Source organism: Calidris pugnax, unplaced genomic scaffold, assembly GCF_001431845.1.
Source record: "Calidris pugnax isolate Ruff unplaced genomic scaffold, ASM143184v1 scaffold44, whole genome shotgun sequence".
NCBI classification, from domain to species: Eukaryota; Metazoa; Chordata; class Aves; order Charadriiformes; family Scolopacidae; genus Calidris; species Calidris pugnax.
Window position 1 is genome coordinate 47,070,475 of NW_015094506.1, and position 20,925 is coordinate 47,091,399.

At 40.9% G+C, this 20,925-nt stretch overlaps 1 protein-coding gene across 10 annotated transcripts in view; it reads right to left on the reverse strand.

The window, feature by feature from the left end:
* Positions 1–20,925, reverse strand: part of MAGI2 (membrane associated guanylate kinase, WW and PDZ domain containing 2) — a 756,695-nt gene that overhangs the window by 735,335 nt on the left and 435 nt on the right. The gene's annotated exons all lie outside the window — the stretch shown is intronic.

Below are 20,925 nucleotides of genomic sequence, written 5' to 3' on the forward strand. Positions count from 1 at the left end.
AGCTGCTTGGCAAAGTGTACCTATTTACCTGCATTACAGCTAATGGAGGATTTTTAAAACTCAAATCTGATAATAGAGTTTGAATTTTGCTCAGAATGCTAAAAAATTGCACGCTACTGCTTTGTCCCCAGATAATGCAACCCTGATATCAACCTTACACAAGTGTTTCACCTACAAACTGTTTTTTCAGCCACCGTGATGCCACCACCTAACTTTGAGTTTCTTTTCCAGTTCTTAAGTCAGCTGTGGTGCAGTACTGATCCCTTCTGAATACGGATTTATCACAGTAAACACCATATAATGTTTAAAAAAATAAAAATGTATTGGCTAAGAACGTGAGCTGAGGAAGTGCAACTGGACTTCACAGCATCATCCATCTCAACTGCTTTGTGGGCAGCAGATTTCACAAAACTAAAGGTGATGAAAATTTACAATACTGGTTCTTGGTTTATATGTGAATGACATGAATATTTGATATCTTCAACTAGATCAGGTTGCTTAGAACCCTGTCCAACCTGACCTTGAATGTTTCCAGGGACGGGGCATCTACCACCTCTCTGGGCAACCAGTGCCAGCGTTTCACCACCCTCACTGTAAAAAATTTCTTCTTTCCATCTGGTCTAAATCTACCATCTTTTAGTTTCAAGCCATTACCCCCTGTCCTACTGCAACAGGCCCTGCTAAAAAGTCCCTTCCCATCTTTCCTGCAGGCCCCCTTTAAGTACTGAAAGGCGGCAATAAGATGTCTCCAGAGCCTTTTCTTCTCCATGCTGAACAACCCCAACTCTCTCAGCCTGTCCTCATGGGAGAAGTGCTCCAGCCCTCTGATCACTTTTGTGGTCCTCCTCCGGACCTGCTCCAACAGGCCCATGACTTTTCTGTGCTGAGGGCCCCAGAGCTGGATGCAGTACTCTAGGTGGGATCTCACCAGAGCCCAATAGAGGGACAGAATCACCTCCCCTGACCTGCTGGCCACACTTCTTTTGATGCAGCCCAGGATGCAGCTGGCCACTGGGCTGAGGGCCCACATTCCCGGAAGTACCCCCAAGTCCTACTCAGCAAGGCTGCTCTCAATCCCTTCATCCTCCAGCCCATATTGATACAGGGAGTTGCTCTGACCCAGGTGCAGGACCCTTGAACTTGGCCTTGTTGAACCTCTTGGGGTTCATACAAATATTCTGGTGCATAATAGTTTGCTATGCATCAAAGCCAAGTACTCAATATAGGCAAATCAACCTAATTTCTGGGCAATAAATGAAAATTAAAAAAAAAAAAAATAGAAAATACCTGTCTTCAGTAAACTCAGATATTGCCCCTGTAAATGGAGTAATGAGAGACTCTGGTACCTTAAAATACAAAGAACAAAGTGGAGTATATTGTGTTTTCAGTTTTGCCATGAATCCAGAGCAATTCCACTGCAGATTTAATCAGGGTTTACAATGTCTTAACTGACAGCAGATTTTGACCTCAAAGTGTAAGTAAAAATCTCCAAATAGAAATAATCTATTTCAGCCTGTTTACATCTTATATTTGTTGAGGCAGCTGAAATCTTTTCCTTTAAAAGAATTGTTCTTTCAAGACTATCCAAATAAACTAACCATAGTTTTGTAAAATCAGTTTAAGGCAAAATAAAAGAAGATGACACCCTATCTTACCTGACAGCTGAGAACGATGAACTACCCCAGTCCTGGAATCTAGAATACCTAACAAGCTACCTAACAAATCCCAAACAGTTTGGAAGTGCACAAAAGAATCAATACCTCCAGAAAAAAATGCTGAAATTCAATACCTTTAATATAAACCAGAAGAATCAAAGGAGCATCATACTTTTTTTTTTTTCTTTTCAAAACCACATTCATTTAGAATCAAGTTTGAAACTCGGTTGTGTAGTGGGGCCTCATATTTTTCTTGCTTTATGTTGTACCCATTTCATACTCACAAATTTTACTGAAATATTGCAGCCAGCCTGTAGGATTCGGGCAATTAAAATGTAGCAAACACAGATCAAGAGTTAAACCCAGTTACCTTTAGTATTGACTCTGAGACCAGGATTTTTATAACTCTCAGCTTTCAGTGCTGCCTCTACAACAAAGAGAAGAATGCTCACAAGTATGACTCTGAATGAAAATGAAGTGCAAAAGCTCAGAAAAACAAAGAAATATAATGCAGAAAGTCAATTCTTTACATAAAGAAGTAAAATAGACAAATCACAGAATGACAAAAATGTAGAGGATGAATAACAAAGCAACACAGAGATGTATTTTTGGCCAGATATCTTCCGAAGTGTTCACATACCCTCAGGACAAAAATCTAGTGCAAAGATAATAATAACAAACAACATTAACTTCTAGTACTACAGTTCTGTTGGAAAGCAAGGAATTAAATTGTCTGGAACTACCCCAGAGTCCAAACATTTGGCCACAGGTATTAAATAAATGCTGAAATAAAACCTCCAACAAACATGCTACCCTGGTGAAAGAAGAGTAATGCACTCAGTGAGCATCCTCCTTACCTCTCCCAGCTAGCGAAGAGAAAATATCTTCTGGAAAAGCAATAATAACAGAAAACACACATATCAACTAAGGAAAAAGCCCTTATTTGCCATGCAACCAAAAAAAAAAAAAAAGAAAAAGAAAAAGAAAAAGAAAAAGAAAAAGAAAAAGAAAAAGAAAAAGAAAAAGAAAAGACAGACACAGTAAAAAAGATCAATTACTTGATTATTGTCTCAAAACTGATATGGGAAACATCTTGAAATAGTGCACTATGTGTAGAGAAAATGAACAAATACAAATACACCCTTGAACTAAAAAAAACCCCACATTGTAATTTATCTCCTATTTACACAATATCTGACTAGCTTTGAGAATTTAGTTTTCAAGGCCCAGGTCAATATTGGATAATTAGCAATTACATGTCTCTAGGTCATATTAGTATGGTACCCTGACTTATACTGCACCACAATTACTAATTGAGTTACCCTCAGAACCTCTTTCTGAGGAGCAGACCTATTATTAGTTTAATACTCAGTATGATTTTATTGCTATTGGGGAACTAAGGCAGAGAGACTGAAAAATCCTGATCGCTTGCCCAATGCCTAATCTACTTAAATATTTTAAAATCTATGTCACCGTGCGTTTCAAACACCTCATTGGAAATACCGAAACCGCCGGTAGATTTGTCACTTTAAAACAGGTAACAAACACAACAGTGACATTATCATGTCTCAGCGCTGTATCGAATGAGATGCATCATAAACCGCTGCTCTTTTGTCATGACTATATATACAGACCCCTTCACATATACAGTTGCATATAAATAACTATAATAGAAAGTGAGCTTTCAAAAAGTGACGTCCTGGTCTGTCGTGGTACAGTGAGGAGTGGTTATGCAGACCTACCTCCAGCCCTTTCTCCATCCTCCCCGATGTCACCACCCAAGCCCCCAGATGGCACCGGCACCGCTCTCCCCTCCCAGCAGCAGCCCCCCCTGACCCCCAGCAGGAGCACCCTGGTTTCCTGGTTCCCTTCCCCTGGCCATGGGGCTGATGAGTTGGAGCAGAGGCATCCCCAGACCCCACCAGCTGCAAGTAAAACACTGCTGCCTGGTTTTTAAAGCGTCACATTGACTGTAATGGATTAATATTGGTTTCAAATTATGGAGTCTCCCAATCCTCTTCTGAATACTTTAAAATTTTATTTTTAATTCCCTAACGGTTGTTCTTTTTCCTCTTAGGGTTGTGTTTAGTTTTTTTTGTGATTGTATCTTTACTCCTTGAGACAGCACATTTATCAATATTGAGCTCCTCAGGACTGGAAGGTTGTTGTGGGTTTTTTTTTTGTCTGTTAAGTGCCAAGGATAGCAACAACATAATACTTCACATATTGAGCGTTCTACCATTTGAGCTGTAGAGTAAAACACATATTTAAAACACAGGGTAGAAGTGTGAAAAGAGCTGAGAGCTCCAAGGTCTTTGAAACACAGTGAGATTCTGCACGTAACTCCCTGCAAATCACAGGACTGAAGACTGTGATAGAGGAGAGTGTTTATCTGATGGATGCTGAACATACTCCAGCACACCGTACCAGTAAGGCGCCAAACACGTGGGATCAGGGAGTTGCTCTGGGTCTGTTTTGACATAGTACAGAAAAACTCTTCCACTAATAAAATGAAAAAAAGCATGTTGTAAATCAGAAAATGGTCACAAACCCAGGACATTTTACATGCTTAACAAAACTTGGATGAAAAGTGAGATTTTACGTTTCATTTGGAAATCCTTGATTCTGTTGGTTTAAATTAAATTCTTAATGTTACCTTAACCACTTATGCATTCATAAAAATTGGGAGGAACATCAATTTTTTTTAGACCAAGTACATTTACTTCCTCTGCTGAGCTGAATTATTTTGTACCATGAAGGACAACAATCAGTTCTAATGAGCTGCCAAGACGAGACTTCCCAACCAATCTCCGCACATGGCCTCTGGCTGGCAAGGCACCAGGAGGAGACTGCCCACACCACCAGCCTCTGCCCCGCTCCCAAAGCCCACGGGACAGGCAGCCTCGCCGGGGGACAAGTGGCACAGCACAGAGCTCATCAGGGGATAAGCCCTTTGGGTCAGCAAGGTGGCTGACTTGATGCTAAGCCAAATTTATAGGTGCCAATCTGACTGGAAGGGATATTGGAGGAAAGGGGAAGAGGGGAGGGAAGCAAAGTTCCTCTCTGGAGATGGGCAGCAAGAATGGAGGGCAGGCTGCAGTCCCAGGGCTAAGAGAACTGCTCCCCTCCGTCTCTCATGGTTTGTTCAAGCAGAAGAGGCTGGAATCATCTCCCTGGGGAGACCAAGCTCCCTCACTTCTCCCCTCCCATAGCCAAGGTTAGGGCACCATCTCCAAGCCTCTTCCATGTCCTAGGTTGGGCACTAGCACAGCCCTTCCCCTGCAGCAGAGCCAGGGCTGAGAAGGGAGGACAGCTCCATTTCCCAAGGGAATTTCCCAGGGAAACTTCACAGATCTTAAATGCTGTCCTTCTTTAAAAAAAAAAAAAAAAAAAACAAACAAACAAACAAACAAAAAACCCCAAAAAAAACCACCAAAAAAAACCAACTGAAGAGTCCTATGCTATGATATGTAATCTGAAGAGATGGAAATTATGCTGTAGCACCAACAGTGCAGCCTGGCAAAATCTTTGTAGGCTGTTAAGCAACTGGATGGAATTACTCAGCTGTCTTGCTGTCTTCCACTCCTACCTCTTTTTTTTTTTCCTCTTTCCTCACCTTGCTGGCCAGATGATTCTTTATATTTATAAAAAGCAATTACAGAAATGCTTCACAAACCCTTCTGAAAAACAAGACAATCCAAAATGTCCTTGTTTCATAAACAGTTCTTAGAAACAAATTACAGACATTGCTTGCAGACGGCTTTAGTAAGCAAAACTCAGTTACAAACCTTCAAAACAAAGCTCTAACACATGGAAGTGCAAGTTCTACAGTCGACTGGCAATTCTCCTACAACAGAAATGCAAAATATTCCACGCTGTACTGTGAACTTGATAATACTGATACGAAATTGCCCCGAGTAGTTGATATTGGCACACGAAAATAAAGCAAAGCTCAGCAAGACACATGAAATTCATGCATTTCCAATGCAATTCCAACCACTATGGCATAAATCAGCACGAGCATGTAATTCTTGGCTGTCTTGTTTGACATAAGCGAAGCAGAAATTATGTGTTGTTGCAGGTGCTTTGCAAGCAAACATGACGCCCAGCTGATTGTTAACAGACGAACTTTTTTTCAAAGGAAAACGAGCTGAAGGAAGATCTCCAAGCTGACTAATAAAAAAAAACCCCAGGTGGAAGTAGTTATGACCATCCCTGGGCTGGAGCAGCCAGAAGCTATTGCGTTATGTTAGGATGACACTGGAAACAGGCTGCTCCTACGGGAAGGAGGAGCCAGCTCCAGCAGGCTCGCGAAGCATCCCTGGGGATGGCAGCCACTTCCAGCTGGGCCAGTGGCTGGGCTGCTCAGCGTGGGCAGCTCCATTTGGCTCAGACACTCCAAATGTCTATCTCACCCTGAAAGCTACAGAACACCTGCAATTTATGCCGAGAAAACTGCAGTTTCTAGGCCCTTGAAGCCAAACTCTGAAGTTATATGAGCTATAATATTGTTAATCAAATTGATTATTTCACTTTCCAAATACAAGAGTTTCTTATACAAAGCTTCAAACATGTAAAATACCTTATAGGACTTAAAGAAGGACCCTCTCTGCCACAGGTCCCTTTTACTTATGAATACTTATGTATGTTTTACATAAAATTCAAAGCATTCAGAGCAGTCAAATAGCCCTTGCAGTGTGTAGGTTAGAGCAGCAAGGGGGGAAAAAAAGAGTCAGAAAAAAATCTGGTCTTTGCAAAGTTATCTACACTTTATAATAAAATTTAGCCATTTGATACAGAAAATTATTATGGCAAATTCAACAGATATGCTCTTCATAACAGAAAAATATATTAAAAAAAACCAACTAAAATATAAAGAGGGATCCTTGACATGCAGACCTGGGTGAATCACCTTGGTTGTTTCCCCCCCCCCTCTTTTCTGCTGCTCCTCTGAAAAACTTCTGTGTAAACCATGCGTTGCAGGTCTGCCTCCCCTAACTGCAGGCTGCTTTCAGGAGACAGCAGCATTTGAAGCTGCCAGCCCAAGGGGGAGAAAACGACAAAAAGTCTATAGAGACACAGAGGCAAGGCTGTTCCTGGATTTGGTCAGAAATCACCTCTCAGCAGTGACACACAACACCGTTCTCAGGCAAAACATGAGCAAACACGTGCATATACTTTTGACTCAGAGCAACGCCACGCTGGTTCTGTGATCCATCAGATCTTCGAAGAGAAACATGATGAGATGTGGTCGCCTCTTGCTAGGAAAAGGTCTGTAAAAAGCCTCAATTAATTAATGATGCAAACGCATGGCAACAGTGTGCTCATGATGAACTTCAGGACCAAAGTCCTATCAGACTCAGGACATATCGAAGGATGCTGTGCAGCGAACAGTTCTGCGTGGTTGTCAAAAGAAGACATGACGTTTTTTTATCCGTTCAGGTGTCCTTAACATGCTGCACTGGCCTGTGCCAGTTTCATTTAAAAGACCTACCAATACTGTGGTACATAAAAGGAGATTAAAAAAAGTGTTGCAGAACCTCAGCTGGATGTCATCTTTAATGTTACGCAACCCCCTTCTCCTGAAAAATGAGGGCGGGTTCATCAAGACCTAAGTCTTGCTGCTTGTACAACATAAAACCCTACTCTGCTCTCCTACTGACCGTCTCTAACTCTACAGAGACCCCATGCATGGAAAGAGGAGGTCACGGAGACCTTCTAGAGGACCCTCACAGTCAAACACACTCCACCAGCTCAGGCAGACTTTTCTCACAGCAGGTAGATGCTAGGAAGTCCCCTCACCCTTTCCTTCGTGCCAGCCTCTCCAAGGGGAGTGGGGGGAAGAGTTTCCAGTGAGAAATGAGAAACCGATGCCAAAGAGAAGGAGGTGAAAGCACAGAGAAGGACCAACAGCTCTCAACAGAGCAACACACGCAGAGCCATAACGTACAACCTTTCATGAAACTGAAGTGGCCTGAACGGAGCCCTGCCTGGGATGACCAGATGTCCTCACACAGAGAACACACGCAGAGCCAAAAGTATAACCTTTCATGAAACTGAAATGGCCTGAACAGAGCCCTGCCTGGGATGACCAGATGTCCTCATAACTCCAGGACAGCCTCACTTCTCCACGATTCCTCAGCAATTTGGAGGGATGTCAAGTGACAACTCCAAACCCTAGCCTCACCTATTTGTAAACATAACATCAGGACAGCCTCACTTCTCCACGATTCCTCAGCAATTTGGAGGGATGTCAAGTGACAACTCCAAACCCTAGCCTTACCTATTAGTAAATTAGGCTAAATCTGGGATTCTGCCAATAACCCCACCCAATCTGGGTCAAAAAATGGTAAGATCAGGGGTCTGAAAGATGCCACCATCCACCGAAGTCAATCTGAAGCCCCCCAGCATTGTGAACAAGATAAGGGCTCTGAAAGATGCCACCATCCACCAAAGTCAATCTGAAGCCCCCCAGCATTGTGAAAAGAGAGAGGTTCACACTGTGTTTTTAGTTAGTATTTTGTACATCTCACTTGGCAAACCAAACTTTGCCTGTGCTAACATTTTTTAGGACTCCTTATATTTCCAAGACAAATGAGAGGTTTTTTAAAACAAAAATAAAGGAAAAAAACACCCTACATCCCCAAAACCCCCACTCAAATTATTTATAATTTACCATTTGCCAAGCAGCGGCTTTAACAGGCCAGAAAAATTTTAATAAATACATTGTACAGTGTGGTTGATGTGCCTACATGTCCAATCAGCACTGCAAACAAACATAAATATCTCCAGGACTCCTTACATTTCCGAGACAAATTAGAGTTTTTTAAAACAAAAGGAAAAAAACAACCTATATCCCAAAACCCCCCACTCAAATTATTTATAATTCACCATTTGTCAAGCAGCGGCTTTAACAGTCCAGAAAAATTTTAATAAATACATTGTACAGTGTGGTTGATGTGCCTACATGTCCAATCAGCACTGCAAACAAACATAAATATCTCATTAAAATATATAAATGCATATTCCTTTGGTTTCCTATACTTTACAACTTCCAATGTCTTTCTGAAAGGCATTTTATTTTAGCAGGCAACACTCCACCACACTCTGAACAGACCTTCGCACGCTTGTGCTTCCTTGTTATTGACAAAGCTTCTGCTTTACACAGGATTTGCAATGGAATTTAAAATAAATACCTACAAAAATATTTTACTCAAGCAATCAATAGAAATACTCATTGAACAGGAAAAGGGCTTTTTTTTTTTTTTTTTTCAGCTTGTGTGCCTTTCCTTGGACGCAGTACTGCTTGTATAGACTTTTAAATTACATTGCAGGGTTCTTCACTCTGCTATTGATTGATCTGAGACTTTTGGCAAGTCATTACACCACTGTGTGGTTCTGTCTCTTCCTACCTATCCGCTGTGTCTAATTAGCCTTTAGAAACCCTTTGGGGCAGTGACTGTTTCCCACTGCCAGCTTGTAGCACCTGTCTCCGTGGGATCTGCTTTCAGTTGTCTTGATGGACTAATAATATTAACATTCATGTTTTAAGAGATTAATTTTTTTAAAGAATAAAAAGAAAAAACTAAGCAGCTGCACTGGAGAAATACCGTGCCAGTTCTATTGGGAAATGATACATATTTAGATAAATACTTTCTTTCTAAAAAGCTAGTTTAAATACCATTAAAAAAACCCTATAAAAAGACAGCACACATGATGAAAATATAATCACTATGATTGTGAAACTCAGCAATTTCCCAGGAGTTTTTTAGAACAATATCTCAAAGCCTAGCTCAGGAAACCAAAGATGAGAGGAAGTTTTACACTGTCCCGGCTTCCCTCCCCGCACTGAAATTCAGTGAGGTTGGTGAGGACACCGGCGGTAACTCCCTGTCGGGGGAGTCTGAATAAGCTCTTTTTGTAAAGGCCTTTAGGATCTGGAAGCTATTCAGAAGAGTAATATTAATGTCCAGAGGGATACATGTGAAGACTTCTGTTTTAATGCCTCAGCTGCAAATCTCTTTCCCAGCAGCATCCTCCTCACTGGCTGGCCAACAACCTGCAGACATGGAGGGAGGAATTCTGCAGCTCACTGCAGCTACCTCCTCCAGCAACTGGGGAGAAAGCTGGTTACTGCTTAATATTGACCCAAAATAACACTCTTGGATCCAAATTGGATCTGCTATGTTTCCTAAGAGAAGCTGACACTGCTCTGTTCAGATGCAGGAGGTGCTTTCTCAGGTATGCAAAAAAACAAACAAACAAAAAAAACCCCTTCAGTTTCTCCAACTTTAAGAAACATTAATTTCATTACCCTTAAAATACACGTACGAACAAGAATCCCTATCAAAGCAAAGCAGCTGTTATACTTCTGCAAGTTATATTAACTGTACACAAACCCCTACAATATTTCACACATATTTAAAGGAGACATTTTTAAATTTTATGGGTTCATCTGTTCTGAAGGGTATTTCAGTACATAAGTACCACAGGCATAACATAAAACCTCAACATAAATATGAATCCAGAAGACCTTTTAATTAGTATTTCAATTACTGACTTTTAATTAAGAAAACCCAACATCTTGGTTTTACTTTATTTTCCCAACAAAATCTCCAGTGCTGCGATGCATTCTTTCCCTGAAATCTTTTATGCTATTTTTACTGGAAAATGCCCAAATAGAGTGAGTGTTGCAAAAGCTCTTTTTACTGGCTTATCAGAAATTCCAGTAATTCTTCTAGAAGTTTACAGGGGGGAAATGTTCTTCCAAAAGTAAATGGAGCAGATAAAAAGAAAAACCTAAACTGTTCAGGAAATATATTCTCTGTATTCAGAATAACTGAGGTTTTTTGGACAGGCTTCACAAGCAGTAGCTGTGATGGAAAGACCATGAGACAACAGACCAGAGCTACCAATAATAGACTCTCCACATTAGCCATAACTGGGTATTTTCTCTTAAATCCTATTGTTCAACTTTCATCTATTTTACAGCTTCTATTACCAAGACTGAAATATTGTCAATTTGAGTACAGGTCCTGTGTTAAAATGATACAGAATATTTCCAATAACTATTACCAAGAAAGTCATTATGGCTAACTCTGAATTTAAAGCGAATACTTACTTACATTGCCATAGAAACTAGAGACTCCCAACTTGAAACTGTCATGCTAGTTGCTGTAACAAAAAGACAGCTCTTCTCCCCAAAACGTTAAAGACTTTATGCGTGAGACAACAGGCAGATGTAGCAAACCCACAAGGAAAGAGAAATGAAAAATACCGGGAAAAAAGTCAATATGAAGAACAGGAGTCCCAGCACCCCACCTAATATTGCCAAGTGCAGAGCAGGCATCTCCATAGCACTCAGCCTCAAGGAGAGTGTTGCAAAAGAACAGTGCAGTGGCTGTGCAGGAAATCTGGGGGGTAATTACACTTTACCCAACCAAAAGACATGATAACTTAAAGTGAAAAGGTTTTCACCTCCTGCCCCAGCGTGCTACAAGAGTTCAGCAGCTGCTGCCTTTCCTGCTCCACAAGGACTGCCCTTCAGTGATGGGAGCACCTAGGTCCTCTATTAGCTTATTAAGTTTGAAACACTTTGAAATATAAAATGCTGTTTCTATACAAGGACAGAGAATTAAAATATAATGGGATTAATCCTTGTTTGTACTAACGCACCACTTCGGAAGCACAGGAGAGGCTTACGTGACATTTATTAATGCAGATTTAGCACACAGAAGGACTTAGCAAGGAAATAACAAAAACTAACACAGCCACCTCATCTCATACCAGTGAAAGAACCAGCCGTGCGAATGCAACACGTTAGAAACTACTCAGTATAACTCACACAGGGTACAAATAGGACCATTCCTCAATTTTCAATCTGAGTTTGAAGTCAAGCAAACAAAAAATGTGTGTGTTGTAAGAAGTTACATGTGAAACAGATGTCCTGGAATGAAACTGATGCCCTAATTTTGTTCCCTTTTGGCTTCTGTGGCACGAGTTAGGTGTCGCTTTCTGAAATTGATATATTTTACCCGAAATATGCAGATTAATTCATGATTGCCATTAAGGAAACAAAGCTGGAAGAATTTTTATTTTATTAAAAAAAAAAAGACAAAAAAAAAACCCACCATAAAATGTGCAATTTAAGCAAACATATTCCACATTTCATTTCGACAAATGCAAGGCCAACGTGAGATACAAAGATACCAAGATTAAATAGGTAAGTAATAAAAGATGACTTGTACCTGTTTCCAGGAGGGACTTCCACTCTGGAATACTAATGCTACACTAACCCAGCTACACAAATTACTTGCTAGTATACAGTGTTGCTGTATTTTGCTCATTATATTCCTAGTATTATTTTCCAGTTGTTCTGCTATTCATAGCAAATCTATCAGCACTACTCATAACTATAAAATCGATTTCTAGTTTTTTTCTTTTTTTTTTCTGCATACTGAGGACGCAATATTTCTTCTATTCTGAGTTTTTCAACACAAACAAACTGTCTATGACTCTGCAGACAGTGACTGATCTCAATTTTGTCCTCAGTGTCTGACCTAACAGGCTTCCCAAGGAAAACTCTGGCCCCCAGTGTGATAATCTGGGGACTCTGTGAACGATTTAGTAATTTTGGATAATTCAGTGAAATGACTGCCATTGATGGCTATAGAGACTACCATATGTTGTCAAGGCTGTGTCACATATCTCCCAGACCAGGGACAATGGGAGATTGTTATACCAGGCTTGCTCCCATCAGAACAGGAATGATCTGGAACCATGGAATGCCAAAATTCTGGGTCAAAACAAGTTTCTTCATGCTTTCTGAAGTAAACTTGAGCATAGAGGGTAGAAATATCTTACTGGCAGACTAAACTAGTTGGTGCTGATGCCAATCCTGAAAGACGCACTACTGGAAAGGGTCAAGGTGAATTCCAGGGACACAGCAAGCTCTGAAAAAGATGCTTCAGTAGCAGAAAAGGTGTGGAGCTGGCAAGAAAGAAGGACATTGGCGGCAGGTAAGACTCCATGGTTTGTAAGAAAGAAAAGGTATATGGGGGAGCTCCCTGAAGGACACTGATCTGAACCAAGGACGATTCAAGAGACTCAGAAAAATGTGATACAGAAATGTAAGAAGGCATTATTTCAACTTGGCTTTTTTCTGGCAGTGGACATGGAAACTAATTCAAGAGACTCTGAAAAATGTGATATAGGAATGTAAGAAGGCATTATTTCAACTATGGCTTTTTTCTGGCAGTGGACATGGAAACTCTGTTCTGTCTGCAAACCATACAACACATGGTTTTTCTTCTTCCATTTTTACACAGTCTTCAACAACTGAACTGTAAGCCTTGCTTCCCAGGGTCGGAGGTCTGAAAAGAAAGGCGCAGAATTCACTAAAGTGTTTGTGGGCCAGCACTACTTCTGAAGGTCAATGTCCCACAGCTGGTTTGGTACCAGAGATGGGGAGGATGCAGACAGTGAGCCGGGGAGGTGAAGGTGCCGCCTCAGCAGCAAGGCACGCAGTTCTGGTGTGATGGCAATTAAACACTACTGGGTAAATCTCCATTTTCGTAGGACTGTCACACACACACAAAAGTCATCCTACACAAATATGTGTCATCCAACACAAATATGTGTTTCTCCCCCGTTTCTCAGCAGGCACCATTGTTTCACCTCACTTTGGCAAGAACTTGGGACAGAAATAGAGACACATTAAGAACAACTCGTGGTGTCAGCTAAATAAGAAGGAACACAATTTTTTCATTGGGTCAGTTGTGGGTATTTTAGAGGGCCAGCTTTACCCCAGCATAAGATTCCAATTTTGAGAAACTAAGATAGACCTAGGAAATGCATGTTCCCTGTGCTGACTTTCCCTGTGCTAGAGAATCTCCTCAGGGCTGTACACCCTCTCTTGACTAGGACAGAACATATGATTTCCAAACCAAATAATATTTTAGTTTAACAGTCTCTGAATATTTTTTCCTGCGACTCTTACATCCCACACTTTACTTTCTCCATTTTGTTCCTTGTCTTACTTTCCTTCGTCTTGATTTTATGCATTGTGGAACTAATCAAAGATATTCAGGAGAAACGTCTGAAGCTGATATGCAGAGTGAAACAGCATTATTCATATATTACTAATCATAACCTATATATGAATGAGAAGACACCTGGAAGTGCTACGTTGACAGCAACGTACCTTTTGATTAAGCTCTCTGGATCCTAGCAATCTGCATGTCCTGACTGAGAGTTCAGAAAGAACGCATTTCTGGTTCATTTACACACTGTAAAAAGGGTAAATACGTGGCAGATATAAACAAACAGCAGCCTTCTGTCAACTAAGCTTCTAGTGAAGAGTCCAAATTACAGACAGGAGGTTTGAATAAATTAGAATTTTTAGGCTAGTATTAAAAGAGCATTCAAACCATAAGTACTCTTTAGAGATTATCAATTACCAATGAGAATTTTTGTCCAGTTTAGGAATGCGAGATAAACTTCCTTTTGGTTAAAGCCCTTCACTCTGCTCCTTTGCTCTTGCTTCTCTGGGGTATTGCAGTTTCCACTGTGGTAACTTCAGCCTACAGTGAGAAAGCCATACAAATGGCAAGCAAAATTATTACACCTTGGGTAGATTTCCATGAGGCTGAAAGAAAGCGTAATAAATTGTAATAGATTAGGCGTGCTGAAGAGATAGTGTTGTGATCACAGCCAGTGTGATTTTAGAAAATTCAGTTAAGAGCAGCATTGTAATGACATTCAGCAACAAAAACCAAAGGCAGGCACTTTGCTACTGAAATCAATACCTTGAAACTCTGCACTCTAGACTGCACCTGCTTGGCTAGGCACCTAGTCAATCTTATTCCAAAGTTTATGATGATATTACTTGCTTCTGCAGAATACCATGCCATACGGCACATTGCTTGGCCATAAGAGTGAATGGGTTCATTGTAAATATCTCATACATATGCATCAAAACTTGTATGAAAAATATTCTACATTAGTACTGTAGCCCATAAATATAATGACATATTCTATTACTGTGTAGCAATACTACATGAAGTCTTACACATTCTCAACCTACAGATAAAAAGTCCTACCCATAACTCTCAAAAAAAATTATTCAGATGTATATGCATACTCATATATTTATAAACACATAGTACACATATGGAAGAAAAAAAATTACTTCCAGTATGTTAACACAGTCGAGCAATAGCACTATGTTCTTCGACCCTTGCCTTGATGGTCTCCAGCAAAAAGTTTCCTTTTTTTTTTTCATTTGTTTATACCACTATGAGGAAGAAAAGAACAAGAAACATCTGCTTCTACAACTACTGCAGTGCCTTCCTGTCCGTCACCCTTTCTAAATCACAGTTACAACCACCTCCTCACATAAATCCCTTCTGAAGGAGCACTTTTTCCATGTATACGCCATTTCTTGTATACAAAAAATGTAGATTAATAATTTATCAACTCTTTCATGTCATGAAAGGAGCTCCTCATCTATAAAGAGCAAGGAGAAGATCAGGAACACTGAAAGCAAAAGCACAGAATCCATATCTTGCATGAAATGCTGAATTCATTCTGGTTGAGGTTATAGGATGCATAAAATAAGTCAGACGCAATTTTACCCCCTCATACCAGTACTTTCCTTTGATGTCAACAGTATCAACAGATGGACAAGTGTTAGTGTGAGATGAACTTTACCATATGTGACTCAACAGAACTAAGCAGAGCACTCTCAATTATTTCATTTCTTCAAGGAAATGATGCACTAACAAAGTCATGGCCCCATCCTTTAATGACATATTTGTAATTTTCAGAGAAGGAAAAAGACTGATGAATATAATTCTACTGCCAGTGAACACACAGAGTTCCTGACATGAAACATCACAATCTCTCTGGAGGAGCTGAAGAATAAATCAACAGCTACATGAGTCAGAAGTCAGCTTCAATGGTCTTTAAATTAAGATGGACAACCATAAGAATGACATAAAGTAATGGTAAAAAGAGAACTCTGAATTTAATTTCTAGAGTTAGTAAAATCCTAAGAAGCAAAAGTTAGGAAAAAGGACTAGGTCTGAAATACAGTTTATCTTCAAATATCTTTGCATTATATATCAGAAGTACAACCATGCAGGTTTTCATTGGGTTTGGTTTTTCAAGACACGTGAATATTCTTTTGATTTGGGAAAATCATGCAGATTTCTACTGTAAAATATTGCTGTTTATATTAGTGAAGAAAATTTTATCCAACATTCCTATCTTGGAAGATAGTATCTATCAATACCCAGTAAGGAAAAACACAAGAAGACAATCTGTATGCACAGAGTATTTTAATGAACTAAGAAGAGAATTCTTGATGGATTTAAATAACCAAAGAAATTTCTTTAAAAAATAAGTTTACATAGGAAAATGTGTATGAAGAAGTCTGTAGGAAAATAGTAACATTCTAACCACATGTAAGTATCTGACACGATACTTACATGTGGAAAGCAAAACTTTGGAAAACCAAAACATTCCCATACTTCCCCATCGAAAGTCTTGTCACAGACTTTTAACGAAAAAAAAAGTTTATCGCAATCCAGGTTTTAATTGCAAAATCCATGGATGAACTCATTAAGGAAAAAAAAAAGAAGACAAAAAAAACCAAACAAGAAACCCCAACCACAACAAGGCTATTAAATCCCAGAACCACAAATCCCTGGGTGCTAGGACAGTCCTGTCCTGTCCCTTTATTCTTCACTGGGAAACTGCTGTCGCCACTACCTGAAATAGGATGTGGAGGATGTGGACCTGCACTCTGCCCAAACAGCCACTTTTGTATTGATCCTAGTGAGGGTCATAGAATCAATCATAGAATGGTCAGAATTGGAAGGGACCTTAAAGATCATCGAGTTCCACCACCCTGCCATGGGCAGGGACACCTCCCACTAGAACAGGTTGCTCAAAGCCCCATCCAGCCTGACCTTGAACACTTCCAGGGATGGGGCAGCCACAACTTCCCTGGGCAACCTGTTCCAGTGTCTCACCACCCTCACAGGAAAGAATTTTGTCCAATATCTAATCTAAATCTCCTCTCTTTCAGTTTAAAACCACTACCCCTCGTCCTATCGCTACACTTTCTGATAAAGGTCCAAATCTTCTGACTGGGAAAGCACTTGCAAATATGCCCAAGTCCATCTGTAGTCAACAGAACATTTCATCACATGCTTACTGTTAAGAAAATGATTAGACTGCGAAAGTAAAACTGGTTTTAAGTCCCTGCTTACATTATGTGTCCTAAATACCTTTTTTGCATAAGGAGCTAAAGGATTATGGGCTGAAGCCTAAAGTCTGGCGATTTAGTCAGATCAGAGACATTAGAAAGTGTCAACATAAAGTACCAATTCAACTACTAGTTTCATATGGTCATACAACTACAGACTTCTAAAAGTAAATTAAATTGCTTAAGTAGTCAGATCACTTGATAACTTAGTATGTCCAAACCATTTTCCTTGAGGAAGAGATGTGTGAGGCAGCAGCTCCAGGACAAAATCTGCTGCAATGCTCCTGACTTCTGAAATCCATGTTTTCAGACCATTCGTTGAGACTCTGGTGAGTGCATCTGTGGAAGTTTGTAACTCCATGCAAACTAAAAAAGATCCTGGCTCATGCAGTAGAACTGAGTGGGCTGTTGCTGCAACCCTTCAAACTAAAACCAAAGCTGTACTGGAGGCTGTGTACCTCGTGGACCTGTGTCGCCTACTGATGGGAACTGCTGGAGAAAGATGCTGTGGATCTGAGACAGCAGTGATGAACAGAGAGTGGAACTGGAGACAACATTGCTCCTCACATGACTCTTCCCCGTGTGATTACTTATCCAAATTAGGATGCCTTTCCTTAGCACATTGCTACTTTTACAACTATGCATCTGTGCATCTGTGGGAAGAAGATAGTACTTAATCTAAAATGTTCTGCATGTAAAAACAATCACATTGAAATTGAGAAGTATTTCTTTCAGAAACAGTAAGGCTCTTCTCTTCACCAGAGTGAGTGGAAGGTCAGAATGCCTAACATTTGCAAAATACGCCCAACTGATTTGACTGCTGTACAAAATTCTCCCACTGAAAGGGCAGATATTCAAAAACCCATAGGACTTTACAGAAGAAATCCTGTTGTCTTCATTTGATGTCAAGGACAGGTTTGCCATTGGCTTCATCTGGGCCAAGATTTCACCCCATGTATCTTAAGAGAATCCCTGTGATTCTGCCAACAGTAGCACAGTAAGTGGCTTGCAAAAAAACCTAACAAAAAATCAAACAGGAAATAGTCTCCAAGGAATAGTTCTCCGTGAACCTTCACAAATAGGATTGAAAAACAGCAATAATAATGTTTTTTTCCAATCTTTTCTCCCCATGCAAAGCCAGGCAATAATTTCCTATATTAAAACCTTATTTATTGGGTGTCATATTTAGGAGAGTTCTATGTCGGATCATATCATGGAACTGCTAATTAGTTTCTCATGACGTTTACTCCTCCTGATTATATACAGCAACTTCTACATTATATGATTGTTTTTTTCTAAGTTAGTATTTTTAGCTCAAGATATTCAGCTAACACAAAACAGCAATATCCCATTGGGCTTTTTTTAAAGAGATATTTCACCTTGTAATGTGATAAAAGATAAAGTATTTCATTATTTCAAAGAGGGGGGTGTTTAATCAAACACAACATAATGAAAAATCATGAAAGCACCTTTATTTTCCTTACTTCAAAACAGCTGATTCCTGTAAACTGATTTAGCCATTCCCTGATTTCATCTAGAAGTAAACTGTCACTGCTCAATTATCAAAACTTTCAAACAAGAGAAATACTCACAGTCTCTTAAACATCACATTATAAATAGTCATGTCCTACCTCCACATTTCTCTCTCTGACTTCATTCCTAGGCAGCACTGAAGAAGCAGCTACAGTCACATGGTGCATTCAAGGTCATGCTATTCTAATTTAGAGAGATATCATTGATAAATTATGCGGAAACAATGATAATGGAGACATTAACCTTGTTCCAGCACACTAAAGGTGTTTTGTAATTAAAAGGCGAACAAAAGTTAGAAAAACATGTAAAGATTTTACTGCCATGCTTTTTCTCTCCTACACATTGCTGCAAAGTACTGTTGGGGAATAGTAATTTGTTCCTGTGAGTAACGTAGATGCCTGCTGTCTGCGCTTTGTAACCAGGGGGTGCACAGATTAGGCTGAATTACACTGAAGGAGGTAAAATACACAAACCGTTGAGCTTTTTTTTTTTTTTAAATAGGAACTTGAATCCAGAAGGCCTCTCCCTTTGGCGAAGTAAAGGATGCTGGAGCAGAAGAAAGATCATTCCAGCCAGGAAGTCTCTCTCAGTCCAAGAATCTATACAGAACTGTCACTTCCAAACACGCAGTCATCTGGCCAGTGCTTTGAGGACTTGCATCAAAAGTGTAGAGTGATAACATACTAAAGTGAAACTCCTCAGAGATATACAGATATATATATGAAAACTAGGTGGAATTTAGAATTCATCCTCTATGTCACATTCAAGAACCTTGCAGTAATCTACAGACTAAAAGCCTGACTAATGTCCCTAATTCTTGTATGACAGATATCTTTATTGAGAGTGCACACATTAATGAATCACTGGTGATTGCTTTGACTTAAAGAGAAATATTAGAAAAACAATGAAGAGGTGGGACAGAGACTGTTTCACATAGTAAATGAACGTAACCTGAAATTGGCATTACTGCAAAGCATAGAAAAAAGTAAGAATTTAAATAACAGGCAGTATACCCTTATCTTCTTGACACTTCCATTGCTGCTTCTTTTTGAATCCCATCACAGTAAGACCACTGACATTAAAATTATTGATAAAGAGAGGAAACTACAGAGCAGGTTTCCTGGAGTTCAGGTGCCCAGAGATGACACTATACTGCAAGACAGAATCCATTATACTCCTTTCTAATCTTCACTCATCACATAAACTTTTGTGTCTCCCTGCATTGCCTGACTATCAAGATACAATCTACAACATATTGCACAACTTACCCAAAAGGACAAATAGAAAAATCCCAGATCATATCTTTATTTAGAGGTTTGACCTTATGTAGATTGCTGAATGCATCATAAAGTACATGCTGGAGGCCTGAGTGAAAGTCAAATTCTTTCTACTGATTCTGCTGTGTTTGGGAAAACTTATAATTGGTATCTCTTTCAAGCATTCAGTAATGTAGCGCAAATTCCACTTTAAACAATAAACCGCCAGTTACAATGAGGAAGTTAAATGACAAAATGATACCAAATGTCAGAGGACCTCTCCTGTGTGTCCTCTGAGCAAAGGCTGCCGGCTACAGCCCCAGAGCTCAGCCGTCCCTGACGCACGGCATCAGAAAGTCTTCCCCCTGCAGAAATCCCCAAGTTTTCAATGGCTGAGCTTACTGCCCGCCCGAAACGCCGGCTTTAGCAGAAGGCGTCCAGCTGCTGCACCATCCATGTCCAAGGAGCACCTACAGGCTGGGTCCCCAGGGCAGCTCCCAGCTCCCGAGATGCTGCCGGGGCAGCAGCACCCTCCTCCCAAGCCTTCTGCTGCAGACAGCCCAACTCGGCACGGTTTACAAGAGGGCAGAAACAAACATGTAACCAGCATCTGTGGCGTCTCCGTTGACTTTCCTAGAAACGCGTTAACCTATTACAGTCCTTCAAAAATAAATACGAGAAACGAGAGGAGGGGCAAAAAAGTAGACCGCTCTCTCCCGAAAGTTTCTTTCTGCCTCTCCCTCCCACTTCTTCTGGGCTCCCCGCTCCCTAGGATTGAGGCGATCGTTTTCACCAGGGATCAAATGAATGACTTTTCCGCTAATGACACTTAAGAGATGCTCGAGCCGCCCTTAACGCCACCGGGCTCCCGGCGGCCGGCCAGCCCCTCTTGTCCCCACGTCCGGAGCGAAGCCCAGCCAAGGGCAAGCCCCGCTCCTCCGGCCCCACCGGCAGCTCCGGCGGCCGGTACCGGTGGCGGTGGGGCGGGCGGCGGATGGGGACGGGGATGGGGACCGGGGATGAGGGATGGGGGGGGTGATGCTGCCGCCCCGCCGCCCCCTCCCGCGGCATGGCGAAGCGCTGTCACTGACGCACATTTAATTCGCCCGGCTGCGGGCACGGCACCGCGCCGCTCGCATCCTCCCCCCGCACCACGGCGGCGGCGGCGGGGAGGGGGGCGGCTCCGGCGCAGAATTAGGGGGGAAAGTCA